The sequence below is a fragment of the Halichoerus grypus genome, chromosome 5, assembly GCF_964656455.1.
Source record: "Halichoerus grypus chromosome 5, mHalGry1.hap1.1, whole genome shotgun sequence".
Taxonomy (NCBI): Eukaryota; Metazoa; Chordata; class Mammalia; order Carnivora; family Phocidae; genus Halichoerus; species Halichoerus grypus.
In genome coordinates, this window is record NC_135716.1 from 8,423,417 (window position 1) to 8,439,127 (window position 15,711).

Here is a 15,711-nt window from a genome sequence, read left to right on the forward strand (position 1 = left end):
TATCTATCTATCATCTATCATCTATCTATCATCTATCTATATCTATCATTATCTATCTATCTATATCTATCTATCTATCTATCTACCATCTATCATCCTCTGTTGGTTCTGTTTTTCTGGAGAACTCCGACTAATATGCCCCTCAAATGTCCATCATAGAAAAATGGATCAGTAATTCATGATATGTCTACACAGCGAGAAACAAAACATTGATGGGAATGAGTGAACCATTGCTATAGGCAACCACACAGATAAGCTTACAATCATGTTATTTAGGTAAGAAATGAAGCACATTAAATAGATACCATATGATTACTTTTATGCAACAATTTTTATTTTTTTTAATTTTTTGTGTGTTTTTTAAAATTTTTTTCTTTAAATTCAACTAGGCAACATATAGAACATCATTAGTTTCAGATGTAGTGTTCAATAATTTATCAGTTGCATATAACACCCAGTGCTCATCACATCACGTGCCCTCCTTAATGCCCATCACCCAATTACCCCTTCCCCCCCCCAGCTCCCCTCCAGCAACCCTCAGTTTGTTTCCTAGAGCTAAGAGTCTCTCATGGTTTGTCTCCCTCTCTGATGACTTCCTATTCAATTTTCCTTCCCTTCTCCTATGATCCTCTGCACTGTTTCTTATATTCCACATATGAGTGAAACCATATAATTGTCTTTCTCTGTTTGACATTTCTATGCAACAATTTTTAAACATAAGCCAGCATCTCTAACTTGCAGCATTAAAAGTGAGGATCATGCTTACCTCCGGGGAGAAGCGAGGATGTGGTAGCACATGGTCTAAGAGGAGTTTATGGGATTCCAGAGCTGTTCTATTTCTCAGAGTAGGGTTAGATGGGTATGCATGGCATTCAGGTAACATTCCAGTCCCCTTGCAGAGAGGAAGAAATTTTATGAAGGTTTTCTAAACAAGTGTCCTAGCATGACTCCAGTGACTATTTCCCCCCCTTACCAGGGCAGCCTGCTTACCTGGGGCAGGATCAGAGTCTAGAATGCTAACTCATTCAGAGGACTTATCATTGAGATTCCAAAATTTACAATTCAACTGAGTTAAGCTTTCCAAGTTACCAACAAAAATTCCAAATTAAATACATTTTAGGCACTAGGGGAATTCTTTCTGGAGGAAGGATTCTGGAAATAACAGTGGTACTACAACGAAAGGAGTGGGGCCACCAAAATCCCAAAGAGAAAAGATTTTAGGCTATATGGAAAAAAACTGGTCATCCAAAGCTATAAAATCTCATTCTGCTTTGAAGAGAAAATGCCAGGTGCCTACTATGGAAAGAGAGCAGGAGAAAATTTGACATTTTTTCTGTACTTTTAAAACACTGCAATTCTACCTCAGTATTGTAATTAATATCAGCCTCCCTAGCACCTTGCCTCGTGTGACATTCCTGAGCTGGAAGAGCATGGCCTTTAGAATCAGGCAGAACTGAATTCAGTCCTGGCCTTGCCATTTTCCAGCTGTGCATCAATGGCCAGCTGACGGAACAATGGGCATGATTACGGGCTCTCTAACTTCTTGGCTGGGAAGGCAAAGGAGTCACTCTTAGCCCCAGATCTTGTGGATCGATAGAAATTGCAGCTGTGGAATTGCACTCAGGAATCACCCCTAAGCCTAGCCTGCATTGGGATCATTCGATGGTGAGGTTTGGGACTTGGAGCCTCAGCCCGTGCCATGACTGGCTGAGACCTGGGGGGCGGGGAAGAGCCCAAAGGTATTTTGCACACCTGAGACACTTGCAGCCTGAGGGGTGAAATGTAGCAAATTATCAGCAAAGAGGTCTACTGAAGTTTTTCCTGCAAGAGGAAGACCCCACGTGCCTCCCCCTTGAATCTGAGCTGGCCTCGTGATTCATTCTGACCCATAGAATCCAGTGAAAGTTGGATGACCCCAAAACTTCATGGCTTCAAACAACTTACACCTCTCACAACGTGTGGGTTGGCTGGACTCAGCTTGGCCCTGCTGCTGCTTTATGGGGGTCGTGTGGCTGCCCCCCCGCCCCCTCCCCTCAGGCTTCCGGAGCCCATTAGGGGCTGGCATGTGCGGGACATCTCTGAGTGCGCACAGATGGAAGGGTGGCCCATTAAAACTTAATCCCGAAAGGCCCTCAAGGTCCCTTTCACCGCTCAGGCCATGGAGGGAGTCATGCGTTTCTAGAAAACAGAAGTGTCGAGGCTACTACGTTCCACCTCTTGGCTGCTCTCTGTGCACCTGTACCCTTCTGTTGATGTGTCCCGGAGACCTTCCCTTCTTTTTTTGTTTTTAAAGATTTTATTTATTTGACAGAGAGACACAGCGAGAGACGGAACACAAGCAGGGGAGCGGGAGAGGGAGAAGCAGGCTTCCTGATGAGCAGGGAACACAATGCAGGGCTCGATCCCAGGACCCCGGGATCATGACCTAAGCAGAAGGCAGATGCTTAACGACTGAGCCACCCAGGCGCCCCAGAAACCTTCCCTTCTTAAAAAAGAGCACTATCCTACATACAAATGGAAATATACCCACTTCCTCCCGAGGACAGACAACCCCCAAATACTTCACCGTGGTGGCTTCCAAATCCACCTGTTCTGATTCAGTGCCTCCTCATTCTATTCAAGTGTATTTTTCATGGTCTATCAATGCATGGAAGTGGAATAATTTATCTACTCCTGACACACCCAGCACACTATAGTGGAGGGGAACAGGAAAATACGGCCAGGGTTCTTTCCACTTTGGTGGAAAAGAAGATGAGCAATGACCTGTTTTCACACAGCCATCCTGTTGGGCAGTGTCATGAGAATCAATAATTTGTCAGTTCAGAGAGCTTCCTGATCGGTCAACCTGGCCTGTCCGGTTCCGGTCTTAGAAAGGTGGTTCTCCCCTCCCAGCCCTGCAGTGACTGAGCAGCCCACTTCCTGTTGCCTCAGGCCAGGGAGTTCCGTAACCAGACCTTCATTCGCCAGGACTCAACCTCCTCCTGTGTACAACTCCCCTAAGATCTCGGTCATCTGTTGGTTGGTTCCATTTCTGGAAACAACACTGCCTGGTAACCAAAAGACCAGGGCTTCTGGAGTCAGAGTCCATGCATCTGGATACGCACTTGACATTTTCACTGCTTAGTAATGGGTCTCAAAGCTCTGCCCATCCCGGCAGGCCTCAGCTAGATGGCTCCCCCTGGGTGGCTGGCGTGGGAAGACAGGCGGAGGCGATCCGCCCTCAACCCCTATACTCCTTCAGAAGTACCCTCTGTGCACCCTGCCCTTTACAGCCTCTGAACAGGCGCCTACCACTCTCTTCCTTTTAAAGGACTGCTTTGGATGGAAGTTTGTCCCTTGGCCACAGTGCAAAGGTCAAGTTTGAGAGAGGAAGGGAATGCTTCCCAACGTTCTGACATTTTCTATGAAGTCCCCTAAATGCCAGCCTCTGAAATTAGGGGGTCTGAGGTTTAAGATGCCCACTTTAACATTTAACTGACAGCCTAAGAGGGGCTGCCAGCTTCCCGGGGGCAGCAGATGACTCTTCAAACCTTACACCCTGTCTGATCCAGTGACCCCCTCTAGCGTAGGGCCAGTTGCTTCCAAGCATGCATTCCCCACTTCACAGAGCTCTTTCAAAAGAGGTCAGCTAATAGCAAATTAAGTCAGGAAAGAAGGAAAGAAGGGAGGAAATAGAGGCTTAAAGTGAAAGAAAAGCCAAGCTAGCAACCAGCGAGAGGCTGGTCAGATCTCGGGACTCCAGCGACGACGTTGGGCGCCATGTTTCTAACAGCATTTTGCTCTTTTCCTGTGTGTTGGTGTGTCAGCTTCATTCTCCCGTGGGCCTCTCTGCAGCGGTAGCACATCCCACACCTCTATTTTTATAGTCCCTGATCCCCAAAAACATGAAGACCCTTTATTTCCCAGCATCTATACAGTTTTACATAGAAAAGTTCTGATTAGCCCTGCTGGGTCTCTCACTGGTTCCAGGGACATGGTTTTGCCCAGCGCCTTGATCTTGTTCTTTCCGCTCTGCCCAGAAAGGCAGGAGCTGGGGACTGACAGCCAAAACGGGGATGGGGGGAGATCAATTTTCTGGGGGAAACAGGGGTCTAAGTGGATAAAATAAATAAACACAATAGATGGTGCCTCATCTTTCTACTAAAGTGGAGAAAGTGTGTTATATTTTTAACCTGAGTTTGACCTGAGTTTTCTCCAGCTGGAGAGTGGAAAGAGGGTGTCAGTGACTACTTTTGGCCTCTTCGGGAAGGAGCATTTCCACTCATTTCTGGGGGTTCAGTGAGGGGCAGAATTAGCTGCATGCTCATGCGTATGGGCCTGTCAGTTGCCTTTCCTGCTGGGGTTTTGGCTTTCCAATGCCTGGGACCCCAGGTTGAAACCATACAATCACTATCCCTCTGTAGCTGGCAGCTTATACACCTCCAAGGCTCTTAACAAAGCTGCTAGGTGTCCTCTGCTGGAGTTAAGGGACCCCCCCACACACTGTGTGTCCCCTCACCCCCGACCCTAAAGCACAGCTGCTTTGTGCTTCCAGCATCTCAGTGTCTTGGGGCAATAGCCCCCACCCTTAACTGAAGCCAGAAGACATGGGGTGGGGGTCTGCTGACCCTTTCAGTGACAGACCCCCAACTGAGCTCTCGTCACTGTTCCCACCACCACAGGACATTTGTCCTAGAACCAAATGTGTGTGTTTATAGTATCTTTTTTGCTTTAGGACAAGTGTTTGCTCAGTTACTCCTCACACTCATGGGCAAATAGAGCCTGTGAGGACCCTCTGCTGGGCCTGCCTTTCACCCTCTGATCTAACTTGATTGTAAGATGAATGAATTCTGTCCAGACTTCAGCGGCAAAGAAACCGTTGCATGTGGTCATTTGTAATTCCAGGGAATTACTTGGTGGAGACTCTTTCCTTTCTGGATCGCAGAATATGCTCCAAAGTCAACAGTGATGTCAGCTCCTTGTAATCGGCCATGATGAAGTCAGCAGCAACCAACCCCACCCTCCCTCAGATATGCTTCCAAAATGAAAGTTGCGAATAGAAATTGCTTCTTTTTTACAAATATTTTTTCCTGGTTTTATTTTTTTTTTTAAACTCACATGCTTCATGCAAAAAAAAAAAAAAAAAAAAAAATGGAAAATACACATTTACCAAGAAGAAATTTAGATCACCTCAAACCTTACGGTGAACTGCTATTACCAGTAACATCTGTGACTTGGAAAATAAGCAAATTTCTGGGCAGGAAGTAAAGACGAAATTTGAGCCCAGGCATGAGGTGATCGGCTTCCACTTATCTTATTATGATTTTCTGCCTGCCTTTCAAAATTTTGCCTCCAGGGCAGCATCCCTTTGCAACTGAAGCCACGTGCTTCCTGTTTCCTCTCTGGGGGCAGAGTGAGAAGAAGCCCACCGATACCCATAGCATAACTGTCTTCTGCAGCTTTGGGTGGGTTAATTAGGTTCTGGTAAGAAAGGGGAGGTAAACGGATGCAGCTTGGTACACCACTTACTTTGCAGGAGTTTTCTGAGTTTTGAAGGACAAGACAGGAAGGACGAATTCTGGGGAGTTATTAACTATTAGAAGCAGTTATCAGCACATACATTGTATTTGCACCATCATGGCGGCAGAAGCCACTCATGCATGTGTTCCTCGTCCTCACCCCAGGACTCGAGGTTTTTCTTAATTAAAGGCAAGTACTTGCCAGATTAGTTACAAGGAAGTGCTAATGTCAAGTAAGAAGAGCAGATAAAGAAAATCCCAACATGAGAGCTGAGAGGCCGGGAGAGAGATCTCAGCCCAAGAGGCTAAGCAGATTTCTATAGTAAAGAGTGTGGGATAAAGTGAACAAGAGGGAGAAGGAAAATGATGGCCTGGAAGCTTATTGAAGATGCTATAGAAGCTTATAGAAGAGCATGGGAGAGATCCCAGAGCAGGTGCAGAATCTGAATGAATGGGTTCAAGGAAGAAGATTTGGGCAAGGCTGCTGTGGGTTACAACCTGGATCCCTGCCAAAATTCCTTGGAAGACATGAGAAATCTTTGGAATCACTTCGGAAGGTGGCATTCCCTGTTGGACTGGGCTTCTCTGGATGTGACTTTATACCTGGGGCTGGACCATCTGGGACACTGATCATGCTTGGGTTACAGTGTAGCGTGTACACTGTCTCTCTTTTCCACGGGAGGGTAGGTCCTGGGAGGTAAAATGTAACTTTGTCTGATTAAGAATGTTTGGTGCAGGGTCTGTCATCATGCGGGCATGCGGCCAGTCTCTGCTGAATGAATTAGTGGAGCTGAAGGGAAAGGATGGTGGCTTGGATTTATTAAGCCTCCACAAGATTCCGAATACTCTCTGCACAAAGTTGAGGGGAGGAAAGGTCAAAGAGGTCAAGAGCCTTGCCCAAGGTTACAGTTGATGAGTGAGGTGGCCAGGGGTCAAATCCAGTCTGTGTGACTGAGGATCATGCTCTTTGCCTTACTCTACTTGGAGGGGGAAAACAGAAGTCCTGAGTCCTGGGTGGGGCTGGGGTGTCGGGGGTGCTAATTATAGGTTAATGACTGTTGTTCCTGTTATATATAAAGTCTCCTCTGTCTCCCCAGGGCCTGCTGGAGGAGCATACAGTCCATCTCTACTGCTGCTGTGGCTACAATTGTTACTACTAGTAAGTGCTCCCAGACATGGTGTCCCCCGTAGCTACAAAGACATGCATTACGCCGAAGAGCAGGTGGTCTTCTACAGGGCCTTAGAGCACCAGATTTGGAGTCAGGCATGAGTTCAAATGTTGACCCTGCCATGACTCACCATATAGCAAGGTCTGAATGTCCTTTGCTTCTCCCTAAAGTGGAACTAGTTGGCAAATGCCTACATCACCGCCTTCCTGTAAGACTCAAAGGAAATTAATGGTTGTAGAAATTTATCCCTCAGTTGCTATTGCAATGGGGATTTATTGGGATGATGTATGTATTGGAAAGATGCGAGAGATGGTGATGGCCATTTTGGGTACTACGCAGTGCACACTTGTTGAATGAGTTAGAATGGCCTCACACATGAGAAACTCCTTCCATCCAGGGACCCAGAAGTGGAAGTAAATTGCACAATATTTTAGGGTCAGGTCTATGAGTGGGGTTGGGACCAGGTGCTGTGTGTGCCAGGATATCTCTGCCTGGTCTCCCCAGAAGCACACCAGAAGGGAGAGTTTTCCTGCCAGAGAGCCATCCCATCTGCCTGCCTCCTCGACAGCCAACCTCTACCCTATCTGTCAGCTCCTGAATGGCATGTGTGTGTCTGTTCAGTTACAGAGCAGCTTAGTGTTTGAGAACGAAAGAAAATGTGTCATTCCAGGCTCTTGTCACTCAGGAAGCTTCTGGATTACCCACCCAGCCACAGCCCTGGCTACACAGAGAGTTTGCTCACACTGTGGATGTTGGGGGGGGGAGACAGAGTCAGAAAGCCAAGCTTATTTCTTCTCCTCCTGGTTCTCTGTTGAAAGTTTCCTCCTCAGGGGCCATTCCCAGACCTTTACCATGTGGACAGCCCCTCTCTCACACTGTAACGTGGGCTTCCTTCCTAATGTCTTTTCCCATCCGTAATGACATGTTTATTTGTGCCTGCTTCTCTGTCATTAGTCTCTTTCTGTGCTGGACTCTAAGCTCCATGACAAAAATTAGGTCCCTTTCTTTCAAGAAAGCATCCCCATGCCTTCCAGCATGGTTGACCCATGGTAGGTACTTAATAAATGCCGATAAATGAGGGGCTCTAGCTATCCTATTCCTAACTGTTCATCCAATTATGGAGTCCCAGCTGCCAAATCGAACAAATGGCTACACATGTCCTCGAACAAAGCTGGAGAGATACACTTGGGAACCAGCTGCTGGTGTGGCTTTATTTCTGAAGGGTTTGTTAGAAAGACACCTGTCCTGGGTATTCTGGGACCTGAGTTCCAGTCCTAGCATGTTCATGGCGTTGTAGGGTGAACTGAACAAAGCACTTACATCTCAGGATTTGAGGTTCTCACCATCAGCCAGATGAAGCTGAATTAGACAGTACTTAGTATCTGTGCTTTTGAACTCTACTTCATTTCCTTCTGTTCCATGCCATTTCTGTGTCCAATCGCTTGCTCAAAGCGTCAAGGCTAAAATCTTGTCTGCTCTCCCCCCAGTCATTGGGAGGCAGTGTGGTTGCCTAGGGAGAGTGTGCTAAGCCCTTAGACAATGCCAGAGTTCAGCCCAAGCTGAGGGAGCTGGGCAAGGCTCCTAAACACCACGCACCCTCAGTTCCATCATCTGCAAACTGGCATCAGGTCCCCACTGATGTGGCATCTGGCCCTAAGTACCTAGTCAACAGGTCACCATCATAGTCCGTATTTTACTGGTGAGACTATTCCAGATTTCATGGCCTTGATGCAACATGTAGAATTTAGATTCGTCACGAATCTAATCATTTAGTAGGTTCAGCTCACAGTTAACTGTTATTGCAATTATTCCTTCAGCTCACAGTTAACTGATATTTATTGATTAACAGTGTGTGTGCTCAGATGGTCCTACATTGGACGTTATGTAAGCCTTAACTGTCTCTATTTCAGAGATTACACACTGAGTCCCAAAGAGTTTACTCACCTTGCCTAAGGTCACACAACCAGTCAGATGAATAAGAGTTACCAGATTTTGATGGCCTGCTATAAGGTGAAGGATTGCACTTTGCTTATAGTGTATTACTTAATCCCTACAGCAGTCCACAGTGGCTTGTGTTTTTATCCCTGTTTTACAGATAATAAGACTGAGGCTCAGAGACTTTTGGAAGTTGCCAGGTACACACATCTAATAAGTGGCCAAATGAACATTGAATGAAATCCTATTCCAAGTGACTCCAAAATATTCCTGAACTAGGACTAAAAATCCCTAGTTCTTCCTCCAAATCACTCTCTTGTTGTGTTAAGTTGGACCAGTTCCCTCTTTAGAAAGGATGCATGCCCCCTGGAATGATTGGTATAGTCAAACAGGAGGTCACGGTAGAAAATACATTGTAACCTGTGAAGTGATGTGCTCAGGAGTAACGTCCTCAGTGCTAGTGTCAAAGGCTTACCAGGGGGGAACAGCGTGCAGTGGCCTTTCATGGACAGGCGTGGCAGTGAACATGGCAGTTGTCAAGACAGTTTTTGTGGGACCAGTGGTAGTTATGTTAGGGAGTGAAGGATGGCCGGTGCTGCACCATGTTAGGGCAAAAGTCACCCCCAACTCTTTCCCTTTGGCCTTTCTTTCCAGACTCCCTTGTAGATGGCAGTGGCCACATGGCCCTCTCTGCTCAATGGGACGTAAGAAGAAGTCCGGAGGTGGCACTCTTTAAAAGAGACTCACCAGCGTTTGCTCCTATACCTTTTCTTCTTCTTTCTGCCTGAGATGTAAACACCAGGCCTAGAGATGCAGCAGCCTGCATGTGACCATGAGGATATAAACAGGGATCTGGTAGGGGCTCATTCTTAATGCTGCCACCACAACAGTTTCATGTAAGGCAAAGAAATCTTAGGTGGTTAAATTCTTGTTACTTGAATTGTCTTTACCACCAAAAGCATTCCTGACACAGGTGAGAATCACATAGGTGCTAGAACAAATGACGAAGGAGGGGACGGGGATGCAGGGGAGGGAGGAACTAAGGACGCCATCTCGTGTTGAGTGAGGATACATGAATGAGTGGGCCCCAGAGAAAGGGGGGGTTGCTCAGCCAGGATGAGGTCCCATGCTCTGTTCCAGTCCATCTGTTCCTCGTGCTCCTGGTTATTAGCAAGGGATTCCAAAGATGGTGCCTGGCCCAGAGTGGGCACTCACTCACTCATTTAGAAGACAGTCTCGAGCATGATTGTCTTCCAAACACACTGCTAAGTGCTCCTTCCCCATGCGTGGCCTCATTTAATCACCCCAATACTGCTGACGGATGAGTGTTGGGCCATCCTGTCCCCATTTACAGATGAGAAAACCAAGGCACAAAAAGGTACACACCATGTCCAAAATGGCTGACCTAAGACGCAAGCCCAGGTCTTACTGACTCCCAGTGAGCTTTAACTCCTGTTCCATGCCCCAAATCAAATGTCTGCCCCTCTCTGAAATCACATTGGATCCACCTACACACAAAACCCTTCAGGCTCTTCTTGTGGTCCCACATGCCTACCTCTACATACAGGGAATCAAAATATAATGGTTACATTATAGATTTCTCCAGAGTCGTAGGTACCTTCTGAGCCAGGGACCAGACTATCCAATCTCATACCCCAGTGCCTAGGATGCTGTCTGAATGGATTCTAGTTGAAAAAAAAAATGAGCTAACTAATTAAACAGAGCTTAGTTTTGGCACAACCAACCAGAAGATGCTGTTTCCGAGCAGGATGGTAACAGATAAATTCCAAGTTCTAGTCACAGCAAAGAAGAATGAAGTCATTCTGAACCTTCTAAATTCTGAACCTACTAAATGATTAGCTTTTCAGCCTTTCACACCTTTCATTTTACAAATTTTGGTAATAATAAATTCTTCATGCGCATCGTGCCTTTGTCTCACACCTCGAATACATCCTAAGTTTTCAAGGTGTGGCAAAATTAAGAAGCTAGCTTTCAGTGTGGCTCCCGGGTGCTCTGTAAGTCTGGAACACGGCTTGTCCGTTTTTGTGAGCGGTCTGCTGAGAGAGAAATAACAATCGTATTCTGAACCAGATGAAGACTGCGTATCTTATTAACAACCAAGATAAATTGTATACAGTCTCAGTGCCGGATTGATGATAAGTCGTCAAACTTTGTTACCAAAATCTTAAAAAGCTGATGTGAGTCACGAGGAGCTATTTTCATATGCTTTGTCACCTTGATCTGAATGGGAAATGAATTACTAAATATAAAATGCCATTTTGCTGTGATTCATCGCTCTTTCAAGCTGACAGACATCGTAAGGAGATACAGTCTTTTCTTTCTCTCTCTAGAAGAATGAAGTCAAGGGGCCTCCTCCTTAGTTTCTCGTCCACCTGCACAGGGATCAGAGAGGATGCCTGGAAGGCAAGCACAAGGAAGATGTTTGTCTTTTCTGCTTTCTGACAATGTTCACAGAGGGAAAAAGGCCATCATCCATGTGCTCTGTTTCTAGGAAAATGTCAGCTGCAAAATATGATTGCCCTCACCTTAGGATGCTACAACTCGATCTGTTTCCTTCTTCCAACACATACAAATGATTACATTTGAAAATTAGAGTATATTGCCGTCCCTCCCCATCCTCAAATACCGCTACCTAATTGTAGGTATACAGATTGCCTTCTATTTACCTAAGCATTTCTGATTGAGTTTATGCAAATGTCAAGCCATTCCTCAAGGTATCTTAGGAGGAAAGACAGAGAATCCTAAGTGGTGAAGCTCAAAATGTGTTAAACAGTTAGTTAGAAGCTAAAGCTTAGTTCTCAGTGTGTGGGTTCTGAGTAAGCAGAATGCATAAGCATCTTGTTACAAGACTCAGAGAGATATCCTGAAGAGCTTCTAGTGATAGAGGAATTTCTCACTAGATATTTACAATCCACTGTATTTGATATTGCACAGTGCGGTGGCCAGCAGCCCAGCTTCTGGGTGTAGACTAACCCATGTGAGAATCCTGGCTCTGCTATTTACTACTAGAGTGGCACTGAACTATGCGAAGCCTGTGGTGTGTGTGTGTTTCATTTGGAAAATGGACATAGAAGAGTATTTTCCCCATGACGTCATTTTAAAGTATTGAATGATATCACTGATTTCATTGAATATTTGAAAGTACCAGGTATTGTTCATGGAACACAAAAATGCAGTTGACACGTTGACTGTATTGTTACTAATACAAGGATGCAAATTATTTGACATAATGTGCTGTTTCATTGGTAAATGCTAAAAAAGGATCTCTGGTGATGTCAGAATATCACCCATGACCTTGCCTCCCTAGCTCAATTTTACGTGTTTTCTTAACCACAAATTCTCCTACTTTGAGATTATCAGGAACCCAGTCTATTAGGGTGTGGACAGTGGATTGAACCCTAAGGAACGCATCGTTTCCCAGCTCATATATTTGAATCCCTGCTCCTCTCCTAGCTGGAGCTGCATCTCTGAGCATTCTTTGTCCTCCTTCCCCCTGGACTCATGTTTCTCTGGTTATCCATCGAAGGCTGGCGATTCGCAGGATCTTGTTCTTAGCCCTCTTCTTACCTACACCCTCTCTCTAGATGATGAGACTTGTTTTGTGAGTCTAATTACCACTAGTATGCCAATCAAAGTCAAATCTGATTCTCCTGCCTGTCCCTGGTCCTTAACTTCAGCTTCTTATAGATCCACCTCTCTGCTGGGCTTCTCTGACTAAATCTTTCATTAGCACCTCACACTCGATGTGTCCCTGGGACTTTTCATTCCTCACCCCCAACACCTCTCCCATCGCTGTCTAACTCAGGTGGCAGAAGCCATCTGAGGCTCTCGCAGGTAAAAAAAAAAAATTGGGGAGTCACCTGTATCCATTCCTCTCCTTCACCTGCCACATCCAAGAAATCAGAAAGTCCCATCAATCTTGCCCCCTAACTATTGCTCTCACTTATCTGACCTCATGATGTCCACAGCAAATGCCCTGGATTCATCTCTCTGCCCCCTAACCAGGCTTCCTGGGGCCATCCTCACACTCCCACCAGCCTCTCTCTTCCCTCCTATCCACTTTCCACTCTGAAACCAGAATGATCTTTCTAAAATGCTGACCATGTCCCCACCCCGCCTTAAACATCATAACAACAGCACTATTTCCATCACCAAGTACTGCCCAAACCTAGTGGAGATGCTCAGGGCAAAACGCATTCAGCGGTCAAACAACGATAGGGGGGTGTTCCAGGCTCTGCTCCTCCTCCCCAAGTAGTGACTATTCCCATGCAGGAGGAGCTTGTTTGGTTCTTCTAACTCCAGTTTCCCCAAAATTTATTTGGTCCTGTACTTCAGAACCAGTGTTCTAGAAACCTCCTACCTGTAGAATCAATGGCAAGGTTTCTAGTGGGATTTAGATGGCCTTCTGGGGGAATGCCTGCCCTCTATCTCTGCAGCCTTGCTCTTTATCAATCCCTGCTTCCTCCTTTATGCTCTGAGAGAACCATCACTGGGAATGCTGAGTCTATCTTCTTCTCTGCAGGTCATTTCCTTGACCCGTGTCAGCCAGCGGGGTGCAGAGAGCCCTGCAGGAGGCAATGCAGATCTGAGATTAGTGGCAGGCTCTTGAGCCAGATGCATGAGGCCAAGTCTGGATTGAGATCTGGAACAGTTCACTTAATTTCTCCAGTCCTTGATTTCCTTGGTCTCAAAGTGGGGATGGCAATAATAAATCAAGCCTCCTAGGGTTATTATGGGGATTAAATAAGTCCATCTATGTAAAGCACTTAGGCCTAATAACTTCTACAAACACTCAGCTGATATCAATCACAGATAGACGACTGTCATAAAGACAGGCAATGTGCATCTAAAAGCAACAAAGCTTTCCTAGCAGTGCCCCTTCCTGGCTTTTGCTCTCCTCCTCCTTGCTGGTTTGCTCCCTGGGCACACTGCTCCAGAAGGCTGTGATGGACAGCAAGACTGTGCAGCCTCATGCGCCCTCAAGTTAGTCTCCCTGGGTGCCCACACTCTGCCTTTGACTCGTCCTCGGGAGCCCACAGGCAAAGCCTGCTCAACTTCTCCAAACTACTTCTTCTCCTTGGTGCCCAGTTCTGCCTAGGACAGGATGTGACATCCTGTCCTGTCTAGTCACATTGCTCTGGGGACACACCAGGGAGCTGACGTTCGTCAAATCAATAGGAGCTAAAACTTCACCAGCATCACTGGCTATCCCAAGGGGAGACTTGGAGCTGGTATGTGTGTATGGGGGAGGGGTGAAAAGCTCCACCATCATTGTCAGCTGACCCCTTCATTGATATGGTCAATTGACATTTTCATAATTTACTGTCACATTCAATGCAAAGCCAGCTTTAAGGTTAGCCCTCCAGCCCCCACCTTCTTGATTTTTGTCCCTACATCAATATTTTAAAAATACAAATATATTAATGGGTGTTAAAATCAAGTTAATAACGACTTTCCAATTTTTTTAAATAAAAGAGTATAGGATGGATAAAATGGAACAGAATAGAACACAAAAGAAGTAGATGGCATGCAATGAGGGTAAGTATTGTGTAAAATATTTGGTTCAATTTTATGTATATTTATATGCATTTGTGTGTGTGCGTGTGCAATGGAGCATGATGTCAAATGTATTTGTACTCTAGGTCATGGGATGGGGCAGTTTAAAAAGCATTTTCTTTTTTTTTTTTTTTAATTTTTTTATTGTTATGTTAATCCCCATACATTACATCATTAGTTTTAGATATAGTGTTCCATGATTCATTGTTTGTGCATAACACCCAGTGCTCCATGCAGAACGTGCCCTCCTCAATACCCATCACCAGGCTAACCCATCCTCCCCCCCCTCCCCTCTAGAACCCTCAGTTTGTTTTTCAGAGTCCATCGTCTCTCATGGTTCTTCTCCCCCTCCGATTTCCCCCCCTTCATTCTTCCCCTCCTGCTACATTCTTCTTCTTCTTTTTTTCTTTCTTAACATATATTGCATTATTTGTTTCAGAGGTACAGATCTGAGATTCAACAGTCTTGCACAATTCACAGCGTAAAAAGCATTTTCTTAAGTCCTCCTCATATGAGATATTTTGGAGCCCAACTGACTGGAATTATCCACACCTCTCTCTTTTCTCCTTCTAACATATGAAGCCCTTTAAAATAGCAAAGTAACATAAATGAAATAAAATATTCCCTGACGTGTTTCCTCGACAAGAACTTCAGCTGCATTATCACATTCAGTTGCAACACGGAGACTAGCCTGTGCTCACAGCCACCCCCCAAGGGTGAAGCAATCTGTCCTCACAGACTAGAGTCACATGCACGGGGCGGGGGATGGGGGGTGATTCAGGTATGCAAGGACGGGAGTCCCTGCCCTTGGAGAGATTTTTAGAAACAGAGAGTGATAAAGACTTGTCAGCGGACTCTGAGAATCAGAGCCCACTTCCCATGGGCGTCACATGTACCTACTAGAGCATGGAAAATATCTGATGAATGAACCTTTCTTTCCTCTGCCTCCGTCCTAATACACGCTTGCCTCCATACATCCACGCAAACCCACCCGCGGGCAACTTTGCCCCTGCTCCTTCAGCATGTGATTTTTCTTCCAGGCATGTGGTTTTCAAGCATGTTCAGCAGCTGAACCTTTGGCTTCAAAAGAAATCTTTAACAACATCCCAACATATAAAACAGGTAAAAACAATGAATGGGTTCCTACAGCCTTAGATCACCCTTGTATGATGGGGGAACAATAACTATAATAGCTTTGTGTTCCTTAGTTTTTGAGAACCTCTGCAACCTATCTTTACAGCCTCGTTTGATCAGTACTTGAGACACGATGGAGAGATGGTCCTGTCCATCGCTGAGTGGTGCTGAAGCCTGAGTGGGAGCAGGTGTGACCTGTGTCTTCACTGTAAGCCGTATAGCCCTGTTCTATTATTATTTCAAAAGAAAACAGGTCAAAACTTTTTTTTAATTTTGAAATAGTTTTAGACTTATAGAAAAGTCATGAAAAAGCAGAGGTCCTGTGCATCCTTGACCCAGCTTCCCCAGTGTTGACATCCTACATAGCCATAGTATAATCATCAGAAGTAGGAAATTGA

The 15,711-nt window shown here is 45.6% G+C and overlaps 1 long non-coding RNA gene across 1 annotated transcript; it reads left to right on the top strand.

Moving 5' to 3' along the window:
- Positions 1–6,593: 6,593 nt before the first annotated feature.
- LOC144381701 (uncharacterized) lies at positions 6,594–15,295 on the top strand. The gene is made up of 3 exons (XR_013447464.1): positions 6,594–6,657; positions 14,099–14,161; positions 15,220–15,295. It is a non-coding gene; the product is annotated as an uncharacterized LOC144381701 (long non-coding RNA).
- Positions 15,296–15,711: the final 416 nt, after the last annotated feature.